Genomic DNA, 16,516 nt, shown 5'->3' with positions numbered 1-16,516 from the left:
ATAAATGAAAAAGAAATGAAGGAAACAATAGCAAAGATCAGTAAAACTAAAAGCTGTTTCTTTGAGAAGATAAACAAAATTGATAAACCATTAGCCAGACTCATCAAGAAAAAAAGGGAGAAGACTCAAATCAACAGAATTAGAAATGAAAAAGAGGAAGTAACAATTGACACTGCAGAAATACAAAGGATCATGAGAGATTACTACAAGCAGCTATATGCCAATAAAATGGACAACCTGGAAGAAATGGACGAATTCTTAGAAAAGCACAACCTTCCAAAACTGAACCAGGAAGAAATAGAAAATATAAACAGACCAATCACAAGCACTGAAATTGAAACTGTGATTAAAAATCTTCCAACAAACAAAAGCCCAGCACCAGATGGCTTCACAGGCAAATTCTATCAAACATTTAGAGAAAAGCTAACACCTACCCTTCTCAAACTCTTCCAAGATATAGCAGAGGGAGGAACACTCCCAAACTCATTCTACGAGGCCACCATCACCCTGATACCAAAACCAGACAAAGATGTCACACACAAAAAGAAAACCACAGGCCAATATCACTGATGAGCATAGATGCAAAAATCCTCAACAAAATACTAGCAAACAGAATCCAGTAGCACATTAAACAGATCATACACCATGTTCAAGTGGGGTTTATCCCAGGAATGCAAAGATTCTTCAATATATGCAAATCAATCAATGTGATACACCATAGTAACAAAATGAAGGAGAAAAACCATATGATCATCTCAATAGATGCAGAAAAAGCTTTTGACAAAATTCAACACCCATTTATGATAAAAACCCTCCAGAAAGTAGGCATAGAGGGAACCTACCTCAACATAATAAAGGCCAAATATGACAAACCCACAGCCAACATCATCCTCAATGGTGAAAAACTGAAACCATTTCCACTAAGATCAGGAACAAGACAAGGTTGCCCACCCTCACCACTCTTATTCAACATAGTTTTGGAAGTTTTAGCCACAGCAGTCAGAGAAGAAAAAGAAATAAAAGGAATCCAAATTGGAAAGGAAGAAGTAAAACTGTCACTGTTTGCAGATTACATGATACTATACATAGAGAATCCTAAAGATGCTACCAGAAAACTCCTAGGACTAATCGATGAATTTGGTAAAGTAGCAGGTTACAAAATTAATGCACAGAAATCTCTTGCATTCCTATAAAATAATGATGAAAAATCTGAAAAAGAAATTAAGGAAACACTCCCGTTTACCACCGCAACGAAAAGAATAAAATATCTAGGAATAAACCTACCTAGGGAGACAAAAGACCTGTATGCAGAAAACTATAAGACACTGATGAAAGAAATTAAAGATGATACAAACAGATGGAGAAATATACCATGTTCTTGGATTGGAAGAATCAACATTGTGAAAATGACTCTACTACCCAAAGCAATCTACAGATTCAATACAATCCCTATCAAACTACCAATGGCATTTTTCACAGAACTAGAACAAAAAATTTCACAATTTGTATGGAAACACAAAAGACCCCGAATAACCAAAGCAATCTTGAGAAAGAAAAACGGAGCTGGAGGAATCAGGCTCCATGACTTCAGACTATACTACAAAGCTACAGTAATCAAGACAGTATGCTACTGGCACAGAAACAGAAATATAGTTCAATGGAACAGATAGAAAGCCCAGAGATAAACCCACGCAGCTATGGTCACCTTATCTTTGATAAAGGAGGCAAGAATATACAATGGAGAAAAGACAGCCTCTTCGATAAGTGGTCCTGGGAAAACTGGACAGCTACATGTAAAAGAATCAAGTTAGAGCATTCCCTAACACCATACACAAAAATAAACTCAAAATGGATTAGAGACCTAAATGTGAGACTGGGCAGTATAAAACTCTTAGAGGAAAATATAGGAAGAACACTCTTTGACATAAATCACAGCAAGATCTTTTTTGATCCACCTCCTAAAGTAATGGAAATAAAAACAAAAATAAATGGGCCCTAATGAAACTTAAAAGCTTTTGCCAACAAACACATGAAAGAATGCTCAACATCACTAACCATCAGAGAAATGCAAATCAAAACTACAGTGAGGTATCACCTCACACCAGTCAGAATGCCATCATCAAAAAATCTACAAGCAACAAATGCTGGAGAGGGTGTGGAGAATAGGGAACCCTCCTGCACTGTTGGTGGGAATATAAATTGATACAGCCACTATGGAGAACCGTATGGAGGTTCCGTAAAAAACTAAAAATACAACTACCAGATGACCCAGCAATCCCACTACTGGGCATATACCCTGAAAAAAACATAATTAAAAACGAGTCAAGTACCACAGTGTTCATTGCAGCACTATTCACAGTAGCCAGGACATGGAAGCAACCTTAGTGTCCATCGACAGATGAATGGATAAAGATGATGTGGCACATATATATAATGGAATACTACTCAGCCATAAAAATAAATGAAATTGAGTTATTTGTAGTGAGGTGGATGGACCTAGAGTCTGTCATACAGAGTGAAGTAAGTCAGAAAGAGAAAAACAAATACCCTATGCTCACACATATATATGGAATCTAAAAAAAAAAAAAAATGTTCTGAAGAACCTAGGGACAGGACAGGAATAAAGACACAGACGTAGAGAATTGACTTGAGGACACGGGGAGGGGGAAGGGTAAGCTGGGACGAAGTGAGAGAGTGGCATGGACATATATACACTAGCAAATGTAAAATATCTAGTCCGAAGCAGTCACATAGCACAGGGAGATCAGCTCGGTGCTTTGTGACCACCTAGAGAGGTAGGGTAGGGAGGGTGGGAGGGAGACACAAGAGGTAGGGGATATAGGGATATATGTATAAATATAGCTGATTCACTTTGTTATACAGCAGCAACTAATACAGCAATTTTAAGCAATTATAGTCCAATAAAGATGTTAAAATAAAATACAAAAAAAAAAATGAGAATAATGGTGTGAGTGCCCACCATCTGGGTGTTAGCTGCCGTGCGTGCGTTTTGAAGCAGTGAATGTGCTGCAAGTACTTGTCACACTGCATCAGTAAATGAGCCTCATTCATTATTCTCATGAAGGCAGGAACTGGCCACCCACCGGGAAAGCCAGAGTGGGTGGGGTTTACATAGGCTGCCCCATGTCCCTTTTGCATTGTTTTCCTCCATTTTAATGTTGGTTTCCATCTCCCTCAGAAGGCTCTCAGGCTCTCATTCCCACTGACTAAGGTTTCTCTAAATGTGCTCCACAGCCTGCAATAGAGTCAATTGGGAAAGTTGTTAAAATGCAGATCTCTGCTGAGCTAGAAACTTTTGTTTCTGGCCCATGAATCTGCATTTAAACACAGTCCCAGGTGTTTCTGATGCACACTGAGGTATGCAAGAGACTTAGACCCCTGTCCCCAGATGTCCTCCAAGGCTGGAGAGTAATCTCCTCTACCTGCCAGGCCAGGTGTCCCACATGCAACATAACCCTGGGTGGCCCTCTGCCTAAGATTTTTAGCAATAGCTTCCAATTAGGAAGCACCCAAGGAAGGCCAGGAGAACCTGACCACCTTTCCAGGGCTCCTATAGTCTGTGTCACCATCTGTGTCAGGCTGACAGTCTTGATCCTACCCATAATTTTAATTGCTGAATAGAAGCAGTTCTATCATTTTTAGCTAAGGTAAATTCCAGCAAAATTACCAGTGAGTGTTCTGGTTTCACATCAACAGAAGTTTACTGACAATGGAAAACAAGTCAATGCACCCACATCCAGGATGAATACATCTGAGGTTCACCCTCTCTGTTTGCATCCAGTCAAAATTCACAGTGCCTACAACACAGGAGTTTCTGGTCCCATGACCTACCAAGGACAATGTGGATTCTTTAGAAGGTAAAGTTTGCAGGCAGGGAGAGAAAATGTTTGACAAGCTGCTGTGTTCTCCTTTGCCTCCATGGAAGGCTGACACGGCTAATCTATTGCTGCCCAGTTCCCATGAACCCAAGGGACAGCCAGAGCTGATACTCTACATGTAATCAGGTGGTCTAAACATCTTCTGCATCAGTTGGTAAATAGCTGCTGCTGGGATAACTCCCTTGGACCTCCCCACACTGACCCGGCAACTGAGGAGTTACCATCCAAACCAGCAGGGGCCCTGGAAGAGCTGATTGGTGGGTTGTTAAATATTTTGAATATCACCCTGGGGAGCAGTTTAAGACTCTTTCTCAGTAGAGTGCCCCAGGGGTCATTACCAATTGATCCAAGTTGGTAGTTTAGATAAAATTTATCTACCATCCAGGGATTAAGGTCTTATCTCCCCCGAGGGTATTTGGTTTTAAACAGGGTGCTCTGGAAGTTAAAGAACAAGGCTTCCAGGACTGGACCTCTAATGCTGTAGCTGGACTTGGATGGAATTGGGGGCTGAAGGCGTCAAGTCTCCTTCTCTGATCTAGACTGGCTCTGACCCTTGACATTAGAAGGGCGATAGAAATGTGCCTCAAACCCTCAGCCCTGTCAAGGCTTCCAGCAGAGCAGAGACAGCTTGTCCAGGCCTGCAGTCAGCCTTGGCATCTTCCAGTGTAGAAGCTTGGGGTGTTGATGATTTCTCTGCAACACATTTTTGTTGTGGAGATTAAGGTACCTCTGCTGCCTATGGATGGCAAATGTAGCTTAGCATCTAAACAGTGTGACTTGTGCTCTTAAAAATCCTAAGTAAAAAATAATTCTGCTATATTAATATCATTTTCCTTTTCCGTAAGTAGCAAAGTGATGCTGATTTTTTTTTGCGGTACGCGGGCCCCTCACTGTTGTGGCCTCTCCCGTTGCGGAGCACAGTCTCTGGACGCACAGGCCCAGCGGCCATGGCTCATGGGCCCAGCCGCTCCACGGCATGTGGGATCTTCCTGGACCGGGGCACGAACCCGTGTCCCCTGCGTCGGCAGGCAGACTCTCAACCACCGCGCCACCAGGGAAACCCAAAGCTATTGCACTCTCTTTACTTTTTTTTTTTTTTTTTTTGACCCAGATTTTAAAATGAATATGGTCATGTTATCCCCAGTGACAACCTGGGCAAAAGTGGAGCTGCCGTGAAGAAAAGCTCTTTTAGGGAAATGAGCAGAGGGAGGAGGCAAGATGGTGCCTTTGGCATAAACAACTATATATGAATTGGATGGTCCAGAGGGAGAATGTGGCTGCCCCCCGACAAGGGCTGCTGGGACTTTTGAAGTGGGATGGGTGGGAATAGTTTCTATCTCCAGGATCTCTTTGTTTGCAATGAAAGCCTTAGAGTTCCCACAACTCTCATTTCGTCAGTGAGATGATTGAGGTCCAGAGGGGTTCACTGACTTTTTCAAGATCACACCACTAGCCTAAGACAGATGCAGAAACTATAGAGTTCTGACTGTGCATTCCATTCACTTAGACAACATGGCAAGGTAATGTATCCATTTCTTGATAACCCAGAGGTATCATTAGGAACACTAATTACCACGTAACATTGCAAAGTAGGGCTGGCTGGGGTGTGTGAGTCTGGCTGCTTCATACTAAGTGGCCTCATTTAGTGCTATTTTGGGGTCTTCCCTTGGTACTTCTTAGGTCTGTCTTCATTATCATCAGTCTCTGATCGTGCCTGCTTCAAGCAAATCATCTAAAATCTATTCCCCCACCCCTCACATTGTGGACTGCAAAAGTAGAATAGCAATTTAATTTTACCATAATAACGCTCCCAGCGTGGCTGGTGGAGATCTCCCCAGCACAGTCACATCTACTCCCTCTTTCTCCTCTGCGTTCTCCAAGCCCTCTGCACCTCTCTCGGGCAATGCATTATTCTAGGAGGAAGGCTCCTAGCATCATGGAAAGAGCAGGGTCCAATCCTGCAACTAACAGTGCAACTGTAGACAAGTTTCTTAGCTTCTCTGAGCCCGGGATACCCCTTGGTCTTTCAGGAAGAATGCCTGCACAGAGTTGTCTTTTAACGAAGTCTAGTTTCCTCCTTTCATTAGAGGCATGTTCCACCTTTGCCTTTTATTATGGTTGGTTATGGGCATGTCTGTCCTCTTTGGTAGGATTCAGGCTCTTAGAGGTTGGTGACTTTGCTTCCTGATTCTGGGTCCCCTTGTGCTAAGCATAGACTTGCTGCAGGCTCTCCATTAATGCTGGTAGAGCGGAGGATATTGCAGGTCAGTAAGTTCTGGCTTGGAGCAGCTGTGAAATGGCTGTGTTCTCTCCTGCAGGTTCAGGGACATAGGCCCTGGGGAGGCCCTTTCCTCTTCTCTGTGTCCCAGGAGGCATAGCTCCTGGAGCTGTGACCTCCACATATGTGGGGAATCTCTGCAAGTTATTGATGCTGAAAACTTGGCCTCTGTGCACTGGTGCTAAATCAAATCTTACAGACAGAGTTTTGAGTGAAGTAGAAAAGAATAGCTTTATTGCTTTGCCAGGCAAAGGGGGACACAGTGGGCTTGTGCCCTCAGAACTCTGTGTCCAACCCGAGAGGATTTGGTGAGGAGTTTTATAACAATGGTTCGAGGGTGGGGTTGCTGACAGGGATCAGGGTGTGTGCAGGGCCTGCACTCCTTTAATCTGGCCTCAGGTGGTCTCCTGAAGAGCTTCTGTGATTCTTGAGGTTATCAAACTGTGACCTTCTAACTGGAATGAGGAATGCTTCATCAAGTAGGTAACACCTTCCATTTGTTGGGGTTTTAGTTCTGCAGAAGAGCTCAAAGATATTGCTATGTGAATCCCTTGAGGGGAACCAGGATTCTGTCCCAAGGCTTCACTATTGTCTCCTGACTGCCCCTCCCTTGTTTCTGCATTCCCTTCCTTCCCTGATTAGCAACTGTTTGAACCTGCCCTTTGGAACACAGGGAAGGTCATGGAGACTGAAGCCTACTTCCTACAATCAAGAAATGGGGGACACAGAAAGGCTTCCATGCCCAGGAGCCCCACAGGGTCCTGCTCGGTTTCATTATGACCTCTCTTTGGAAAGTGGCCTCATTGCAGACAGTCCTTCTCCCAAGAGAGAATCAGATTCAGGGGACCAGCTTCAAAGTCCATGCAAAAACCTCCTTCTTCCCTGGGGGTATAGCCAATGCAGCAAGGAGTCCCCAAGGCGGCACGTCCTCCCCTTGGAAGCCATGACTTTGAGTGGCTCGGAGTGTTTCTTAGCCTTTGGGAAGTCTCTTCATTCCCCTGCAGCAGGTTTAGTTGCCTAATCAAGAGCCCTGCCCATTCTATACACGGCTGGCTGTGTGCATGCAGAGGGGGCTGGTGGACAGAGAAAGACGAGGGGAGAGAAGCCTCAAAAAGAGAGATGAGAGAGTGAGACCTGGGGTTCCAGAAGGAAGGAGAGATGGACAGAAGCCCAGCTCTGCTCCCCCAACCTGGGTTCCTCAAGATGCCGTTCTTGACAACAAATCTCCTTTTTCCCTGAGTCATTTCCAGTGGGCTTTCACGCCCCTTCACAAACAGATCCCAACTAATTGTTTCTTTGAATGATCCATGGGGGTCACATGGTAAGTTTCTTGAGAGCAGGAACCACATTTCCATTCTTATCTCCTGCCAATGCACACTACAGGGCAGGTCAAGGAAGAGGTGCTGGAGGGATAGCAGGTGATGTTTAATGACTGAGGAGCCCGGGTGGCACCAGGGGATAGTGTTTGCACTCAGAAATATCAACAATTGCTGGGACATTTCAGGCATAAAGGCACAGCCTCTGGTCCCCTATGGTGTATGTGTATATTCATGAGTCTGGCCCTCTAAACATACCATAAGCCTTATTTATGGCATGCTTTGCAGTGGTTTGCAAACACAGGAAAATCCATTTGAATCCAGTATTCTCAGATTGCCCTGTTCATTTAGTAATTAGGAATCTTACCCTCGTAGATTACTTGAGCCTTACACTTTCTGGGTTTTCAGCCCTCTCTGAACCTCCTCCAGACCACTGCCAGTGAGATGTTTGGGGAAGGTCATAAACGCCTTTGCTGTATCTTTCTACCTAAGTATTTGCAGCAGGTTTTATGGAGCTTGTAAATACGAACTGATTTTCTTTTACATGTGAGTCAGCCTTATTTGGGTCTAAAGTGGACTTTATGAACCTGCATGGATTAGAATAAACACTGAACCCAGCGATCAGTTCTATATTTAGTTCTTAAGTAGCTAGGCTTTTTGTACATGCGTGTATATGTATGTGGGTGTGTATGGGCACCGCATATTGAGAAGAAAATTAAGTGTGTGAAGCTGATTGATCTGAGATGGGCCTGGGAGAATTCCTGGCCAGGTGGAGGTAGGGCCAACAGCTAAGGGATCTCTTTCTCTCGTGGAAGTCATTGTTTCTTTACCTATAAAATGAGTAGGATGGGTCCCTATAAAACCCCAGGATGGTTGTGCAGATCAAAGAAAGCAGGGGACACACAAGGACCTAGCACAGTGCTAGTGTCCAGTTAGGATTCGGCAAATACTTACTACTTATGGAATCTCAGCGTGGAATGGACTTGAAGGTTCTGGAGGGCAAAGGCATGTGTCTTCTGCTGTGTCCCTGACAGTTCCTAGGAAGCCCTGGGCCAAATAAATAATAATATAATACAGGTTTTTACATTGATTGAAAGTGTCTGCCTGGGTCTTTATTTTATCAAAGTCCTGCCAGAGAAAAGTTCCCACCAAAAATGTTGTCTTGGGGCTTCCCTGGTGGCGCAGTGGTTGAGAGTCCGCCTGCCGATGCAGGGGACACGGGTTTGTGTCCCGGTCCGGGAAGATCCCACATGCCGCGGAGCGGCTGGGCCCATGAGCCATGGCCGCTGAGCCTGCGCGTCCGGAGCCTGTGCTCCGCAACGGGAGAGTCCACAACAGTGAGAGACCCGCGTACCGCAAAAAAAAAAAAAAAAGATGTTGTCCTGGGTCATGATCAGTAATAGAGTAGCAAGGTGGGGGGACAGTAAGGGTGGTGGAGGACAGGGCCTCTCAAGCTGGACTGCTTGGGTTTGTGTCTCAGCTCAGGTACGTTAAGAGCTGTGTGACCTTGGGCATGTCATTTAGCCTCTCTGTGCCTCATTCTCTTCAGCTGCAGGATGGGCATAATAATACTAATGTCTAGCAATAATATATGCACATATATTTTTATAGATGTAAAATGCTTAGTGTGCCTAGCACACAGTGTTTGCTATTATTATCATTATCTTTATTGTTTTTAATAGTGGTTAAAAGAGTGGATTTTGGTGGCAGAAAGACTTGGATTTGAGTCTTAGCACTGCCACTTACCCCCTCGGTGACCTTGGATAATTATTCAACTTTTCTAAACCTCTATTTCCTCATCTGTTATTGGGGACATCTCTTCTCCTGGGGTTATTAGGAGCATCAAATGAGATCAGATGTGGGAAGCATTTAGCTTTGTGCCTGTCAGAGAGAAAGCACTTAATCAATATTATCTATTTTATTTTCTTGAGAACTACTCGAATTTAATACCATTCATCCAACAAATATTGGTGAAGCCTGTGCGGCCTGTGGGCTTGGTATGGAATGAGGTTTCTTCCTTCTCTAGTGAAGAAGCATGAACATCTTTTCTGTTTTGGATGAATATTTGCTTCTTCTACTGTAGTCAGAACATTGTATATTGCACGAAAAAGTCTGGAGAAGAGACTACAGTGGGGCAACCTGAATTCCAAAGGGGATCTGGCTCTGAGAATTAGCGCTCTCGTGGGGAGACCTCCAGCTACAAAGCAGGTGCACATGTGGGACCTGGGACTGAAGCTGGTGGGGACGTCCAGGGTGACCACCCATCCTAGCCTTTGCCCGCCTTCCTGATGTTATTGGTAACTGTGCCCCCTTTCACTTGGAAACTTCTGGGATAGATATTAAATTATATGATTCCGCCATACCTGACCTACTTACGAAAAACACCCCCATGTAGCTCAAAGGGGTGTGCCTGGAAGTACCGTGAGGCCACATGTGGCCTTTGGGAAGGCAGACCGGCATCTTGTCGGATCGAGGAGGTTAGGCGGCTTCTCTGGTGTGGTCAGGGAGGCCACAGGAGGGGAGACCATGGAGAGCACATCTCCTTCCCTCTCCTGGAAACGTATGGATGTTTATTTTTTCCCTCTTTTTCCAGGTCAGCACACATTACGGGAACTTTGTCATCTTCCTAGATTCTGAAAGTGAGTGGTCACTTGCCAGAGGGAGCGCAGGGCAGAGAGGACAAATTAAAATGACCACCAAGCAACAAAAACTCATGTAAAATGAACAGGCCACCAGCTCCAAAGAAAAAACTTCTGACCTTAATTTGAATCATGTTCTCTTGGTTGTTTGTTTCTGTGGTTGTCATCGGGGTAGTGGAAAGTGGTTGGTGGAGGAATGCTCCCCTGCCCCTGTGTTGGTACCTCTGTGTTCCAGCTCAGTGATTAGGACAGCCTGGACAGAGGGGGATGGGGCCACGGGAGGAGGCACTGGCCGAATATTTTGGAGCAATGCTCACTAAGACTCTTATTAAAAGATATTACGTATAAATAGCAAGCTAGAGGTCCCCTAAGATTTCTGCAATGTTGATGTGTTACTTTTAGTTGTAGGACAAAAATGTATTTTTTGAAGACTAGTAAGACTAAGAATAAAACTTATATAATGATTACAGTATGTCAGGTTTTCTTCAAAGTGCTTCACATGTATTTACTTCTTTCATCCTCACAGAAACCACTGAGTTGGCGATATCATTATCCTCAGTTTCCAGATGTAGACACTGAGGCACAGAAAGGTTAAGTAACCTGCCCAAGGCCATATGTCTGGCCAGTGGCAAAAATTCTACCTGGGCAGTCGGGCTCCAGAGCTAAGCTCTTAAGCGAACTCCATTTCACCTCCTGGGCTGAAAGTCAGGCTGAGATCAGGAGACTGAGGCACAGAAAGGTTAAGTAACTTGCTGAAGTCACACAGCTAGGAAGTGAGAGAACAGGATGCAAGCTCAGCTGTGCCGAGCTCCAGAGTTGTTAACACTTAGCAGTTATTAATGCTTTTTCTTTATCCTCATTGGGTTCCTCGAAGGATTGTTGTGATGATCAAGTGAGACACAGTACGTGGGTGTGTTTAGTCCATTGTAAAGCACCAAACAAGCTGTCATTCAGACACTACATCTGAGGACTAGGGGAAACAGGGAGAAACTTACCTTGTGTTCAGGGGCGTCTTAGAGGCTGGAAGAGAGACCCTCATATTTGCAGCAAGGGGATCAAGCAGAAGAGACATGAGGTGTGAAGGAGAATCAGGTGGGGTCTTAAAACCAGATGGAGTGGGAGAGGGGAGCGTTCCTCTTCTAGTGCTAGATGATTAAGCCAGGAGACCCAGCCCTCTGTCATCTGTGCGCATGGCTCAGAGAGCCCAGGGATAATAAAGCCACATCATCATCAGGGACAACGACAGCAACTTGCTTTTAGCCAAAGACGTTCTGTCTCCTTCCTCCCACCAAACTTTCCTTTCTTCAGGCTGCTTCCAAGCATCTTCCCAGGTTACTGGCTCTTCACTGGCACCTCTGCAGAGGGGTCCTAATTGCATCACCATATGGAAATCTTTATCTTGAGCTACGTGGCTCCTCGTAGGTGTAATCTGCCTACAGAAATGCACTTACTGTTGAGCTGGAAAGTGGCACAGAGACTGAAGGCTCCTTCCCTTCCCCCTATCCCCCTCCCCAGTTTTCCCAAATCCTGGCGCCTGCTGAAGGCCCAGTTGTTTCCCCGGGGGCGGGGATGTGCGGGGCACATATGCCTGTCTCTCTCTTCAAGCTGACTTATCGTACAAGCCTTTCATCTGCTCAGAATCTGATTTTACGTATGAATCCATAGAACGCAAGCACCCAGGCCTCAGAAGAACTGTAACTTTGTTTTATTTTATTTTGTCCAATCACCACAGTTTTCTCATTCTTCTCTGCTCAGTGACGTCCTGCCGAAAGAGACTAAATCACAACCTTTGGAAAGACAGCAACGTTAATCACGTGAAAGTGGTTTATTTTTAATCCACCATGCTGCTTCTGTTCCCTGGTTATTTGTGAATATGTATCAAGCCCAAACTTTGAAATTTTGATAATTGGCTTCTTGCAGTTTCATTATTTCTCCTTTTCTTCTGTGTGTGAAAATTTCCCAAGTATGTATCCAGTAAATGAATTCTAGACTCAAAGATAAGCACAGTGCAATACAATAAAGCCCCAGCTATTCATTTATTTAATGAATGTTATTTGAATGTCTTCACTGTGTCAGGTACTGGATGATGTGCTGGTGAAACAGTAATGAGCAAGGTCAGAGTCTCTGGCCTCACAAACTTGCTGCCTATGGAGCAGAAGTCAATGGAGGAGCAAATAAAGACATTTTACACATTGTGATAAACTCTTGGAGTGAAACAAGTGGAGATATTATGCAAGAAAATCGTGGAAGGAAAAACTAAGGAAGGGAGTGTCCCCTGATTATCCAACCCGAAGACTGCCTTTTGCAGATGAGAAAAGTCAAGGGTAAGTAATTTCTGCCAACTCTATACAGATGGTTCCTGGTAGACCTATAGCTAAAGTAGATGCTGCTTCTTGGATGATATACTATTAGAGATAGTGGTGAAATACACCATCCTCTTGTGGTGAGTTTTCTGGGAGGATTTGTCTTAGAGATCTGTGAGTATATACAGTTAATACATTTCTGGAGAAATATTAGAAACATTTTGGGTTTTTTTTTTTTTGTAGTCAAACATCAAAGTTTATTGCTAATCACAAAAAACAGACGTCTCAAGTTAATAATTTTAGTGCTTTTCTATGTATGGGAAGATGCAAGAACCTGGGCTCCTTGACATTATTCCTTTGATATGCATCTTAACTATTTTGGGCCAGTATCCTGTCTTTCTCTATCCTGAATTCCCCTCAAGGTGCGTGGTTGGGCAGCTGCAGTGGCTGATGGCTTGATGGAGAGCAACATTCATTGTTTACGAAATGGCAGGCAACAATTCTTTGTCCACAACCATGAAGTTTTACCTCTAGAAATAATCCTAGAGATACTGCATCAGCTAATGGTCGCTTGGTATCGCTCTGTGAAATGTTTTTGGTTTTGTTTCACTTTTTAGTGAAGGAAAAGAAGAAAGTAGAGATATTATCTTAAGGAATCTTTTTTTTTTTAATGTATTTATTTATTTATTTGTGGCTGTGTTGGGTCTTCGTTTCTGTGCATGGGCTTTCTCTAGTTGTGGCAAGCGGGGGTCACTCTTCATCGCGGTGCGCAGGCCTCTCACTATCGCGGCCTCTGTTGTTGCGGAGCACAGGCTCCAGATGCGCAGGCTCAGTAATTGTGGCTCACAGGCCCAGTTGCTCCGCGGCATGTGGGATCTTCCCAGACCAGGGTTTGAACCCGTGTCCCCTGCATTGGCAGGCAGATTCTGAACCACTGCGCCACCAGGGAAGCCCTATCTTAAGGAATCTTAAAGCATGGACTAACCAAGCTTAGTTTGATTGGTTTATTCATAAAAGCTCAGTATCAGTCTCAATTTGCTAATTATTATTTTTTTTTAGTTATTTCTGAGATACACATTTTAAAGTAATAACTAGAATTATGACTTATAACATTATATCTGGTATTCTTTTCTTTTTTTTTTGGATTTCTAAGTCTGGGATTCTGCGGAGGAATGGATTCTTTCCACCCCTCCCAGGCATGAACTCAGATCTCTTGTAGTGCAGTTCACTCCATGCGTTGAGCAGAGGAGGCCCCTCAGCTCTGAATCCGATATCCTGGAGACTCATGCCAAGAGGGAGCTGGGGGGAAAAGCAGGGTCCAACAGAGAAGGGGGAGAGAGATGGAGAAAACAGCAACAAAGGTGGTACCAAGAGAAGCAGCAGAAAACCAGGATGACCATCTATTGGCAAAGTAGGGAGACGTTCCCCACCACTTTTCTCAGCTTATGCACTACCAAGGGACTGTAATCTCAGCTCACTAGTAAAGACCACCCCCTGCAGTGCTTGCATCCCCTGTTCCTGCTTATGATGCCCTGTCCATGTGGGAATCCCTGAGGATGGAGCCAACTTTTGTTACCTTTTTTGTTTGATTTTGCCTTACAGGTAGAGTTCTCTGGCAGCTTATTACAAAGCTTTGAGCTGTCATCCTGAACTTGTCTCTGGTACCGCTCACCCCTCCATCCTACCCTGTATCATTAGAGTACTGGTCATAAAGGGCAATAAGGTCTTCTCTTGCTCAAAACCCCTCCATAGTACCCTACTGAATGTTATATGAAGGTCAAGCTAGATGTAACAAATGTTCCAATTTTTTATTATTCTGTAACAAACTATCACCAAACACAGTAACTTAAAATAACAATTTGTTAAAATTGCGGAGGAAGGAACACTCCCAAACTCATTCTATGAGGCCACCATCACCCTGATACCAAAACCAGACAAGGATACTACAAAAAAAGAAAATTACAGACCAATATCACTGATGAATATAGATACAAAAATCCTCAACAAAATACTAGCAAACAGAATCCAACAACACATCAAAAGGATCATACACCATGATCAAGTTGGATTTATCCCAGGGATGCAAGGATTCTTCAATATATGCAAATCAATCAATGTGATACACCATAGTAACAAACTGAAAGAGAAAAACCACATGATCATCTCAATAGATGCAGAAAAAGCTTTCAACAGAATTCAACACCCATTTATGATAAAAACTCTCCAGAAAGTGGGCATAGAGGGAACCTACCTCAACATAATAAAGGCCATATATGACAAAGCCACAGCAAACATCATTCTCAGTGGTGAAAAACTGAAAGCATTTCCTCTAAGAACAGGAACAAGACAAGGATGTCCACTCTCACCACTATTATTCAACATAGTTTTGGAAGTCCTAGCCACGGGAATCAGAGAAGAAAAAGAAATAAAAGGAATACAAATTGGAAAAGAAGAAGTAACACTGTCACTGTTTGCAGATGACATGATACTATACACAGAGAATCCTAAAGATGCCACCAGAAATCTACTAGAGCTAATCAATGAATTTGGTAAAGTTGCAGGATACAAAATTAATGCACAGAAATCTCTTGCATTCCTGTACACTAATAATGAAAAATCTGAAGAGAAATTAAGGAAACACTCCCATTTACCACTGCAACAAAAAGAATAAAATACCTAGGAATAAACCTACCTAGGGAGACAAAAGACCTGTATGCAGAAAACCGTAAGACACTGATGAAAGAAACTGAAGATGATACCAACAGATGGAGAGATATGCCATGTTCTTGGATTGGAAGAATCAACATTGTGAAAATGACTATACTACCCAAAGCAATCTACAGATTCAATGCAATCCCTATCAAATTACCAATGGCATTTTTTTACAGAACTAGAACAAAAATCTTAAAATTTATATGGAGACACAAAAGACCCCAAATAGCCAAAACAATCTTGAGGGAAAAAAAACGGAGCTGGAAGAATCTGGCTCCCTGACTTCAGACTATATTACAAAGTTACAGTAATCAAGACAATATGGTACTGGCACAAAAACAGAAACATAGATCAATGGAACAAGATAGAAAGCCCAGAGATAAACACACGCACCTATGGTCAACCAATCTATAACAGAGGAGGCAAGGATATACAATGGAGAAAAGACAGTCTCTACAATAAGTGGTGCTGGGAAAACTGGACAGCTACATGTAGAAGAATGAAATTAGAACACTCCCTAACACCATACACAAAAATAAACTCAAAATGGATTAGAGACCTAAATGTAAGACCAGAGATTATAAAACTCTTTGAGGAAAGCATAGGAAGAACACTCTTTGACATAAATCACAGCAAGATATTTTTTGATCCACCTCCTAGAGTAATGGAAATAAAAATAAACAAATGGGACCTATTGAAACTTAAAAGCTTTTGCATAGCAAAGGAAACCATAAACAAGACGAAAAGACAGCCCTCAAAATGGGAGAAAATATTTGCAAACGAATCAATGGACAAAGGATTAATCTCCAAAATATATAAACAGCTCATGCAGCTCAATATTCAAGAAACAAACAACCCAATCCAAAAATGGGCAGAAGACCTAAATAGACATTTCTCCAAAGAAGACATACAGATGGCCAAGAAGCACATGAAAAGCTGCTCAACATCACTAATTATTAGAGAAATGCAAATCAAAACTACAATGAGGTATCACCTCACACCAGTTAGAATGGGCATCATCAGAAAATCTACAAACAATAAATGCTGGAGAGGGTGTGGAGGAAAGGGAACCCTCTTGCACTGCTGGTGGGAATGTAAATTGATAAGCTGCTATGGAGAACAGTATGGAGGTTCCTTAAAAAACTAAAAATAGAATTACCATATGACCCAGCAATTCCACTACTGGGCATATACCCAGAGAAAACCATAATTCAAAAAGACACATGCACCCCAATGTTCATTGCAGCACTATTTACAATAGCCAGGTCATGGAAGCCACCTAAATGCCCATCGACAGATGAATGGATAAAGAAGTTATGGTACATATATACAATGGAATATTACTCAGCCATAAAAAGGAACAAAATTG

The 16,516-nt window shown here is 43.1% G+C and overlaps 1 protein-coding gene across 1 annotated transcript in view; it reads left to right on the top strand.

Annotated features, from left to right (window-relative positions):
- Positions 1–12,382: 12,382 nt before the first annotated feature.
- SORCS3 (sortilin related VPS10 domain containing receptor 3) overlaps positions 12,383–16,516 on the top strand; it is a 612,586-nt gene continuing 608,452 nt past the window's right edge. Inside the window, exon 1 of the mRNA XM_060286394.1 lies at positions 12,383–12,456. The gene's annotated coding sequence lies outside the window, so the exon portion shown is untranslated. The remainder of the gene's footprint in view (positions 12,457–16,516) is intronic.

Source organism: Globicephala melas, chromosome 16 (assembly GCF_963455315.2).
Source record: "Globicephala melas chromosome 16, mGloMel1.2, whole genome shotgun sequence".
In the NCBI taxonomy this organism is placed as follows: Eukaryota; Metazoa; Chordata; class Mammalia; order Artiodactyla; family Delphinidae; genus Globicephala; species Globicephala melas.
The sequence above is the reverse complement of the archived record's forward strand: the minus strand, read 5'-3'. Positions and strand labels throughout refer to the sequence as shown.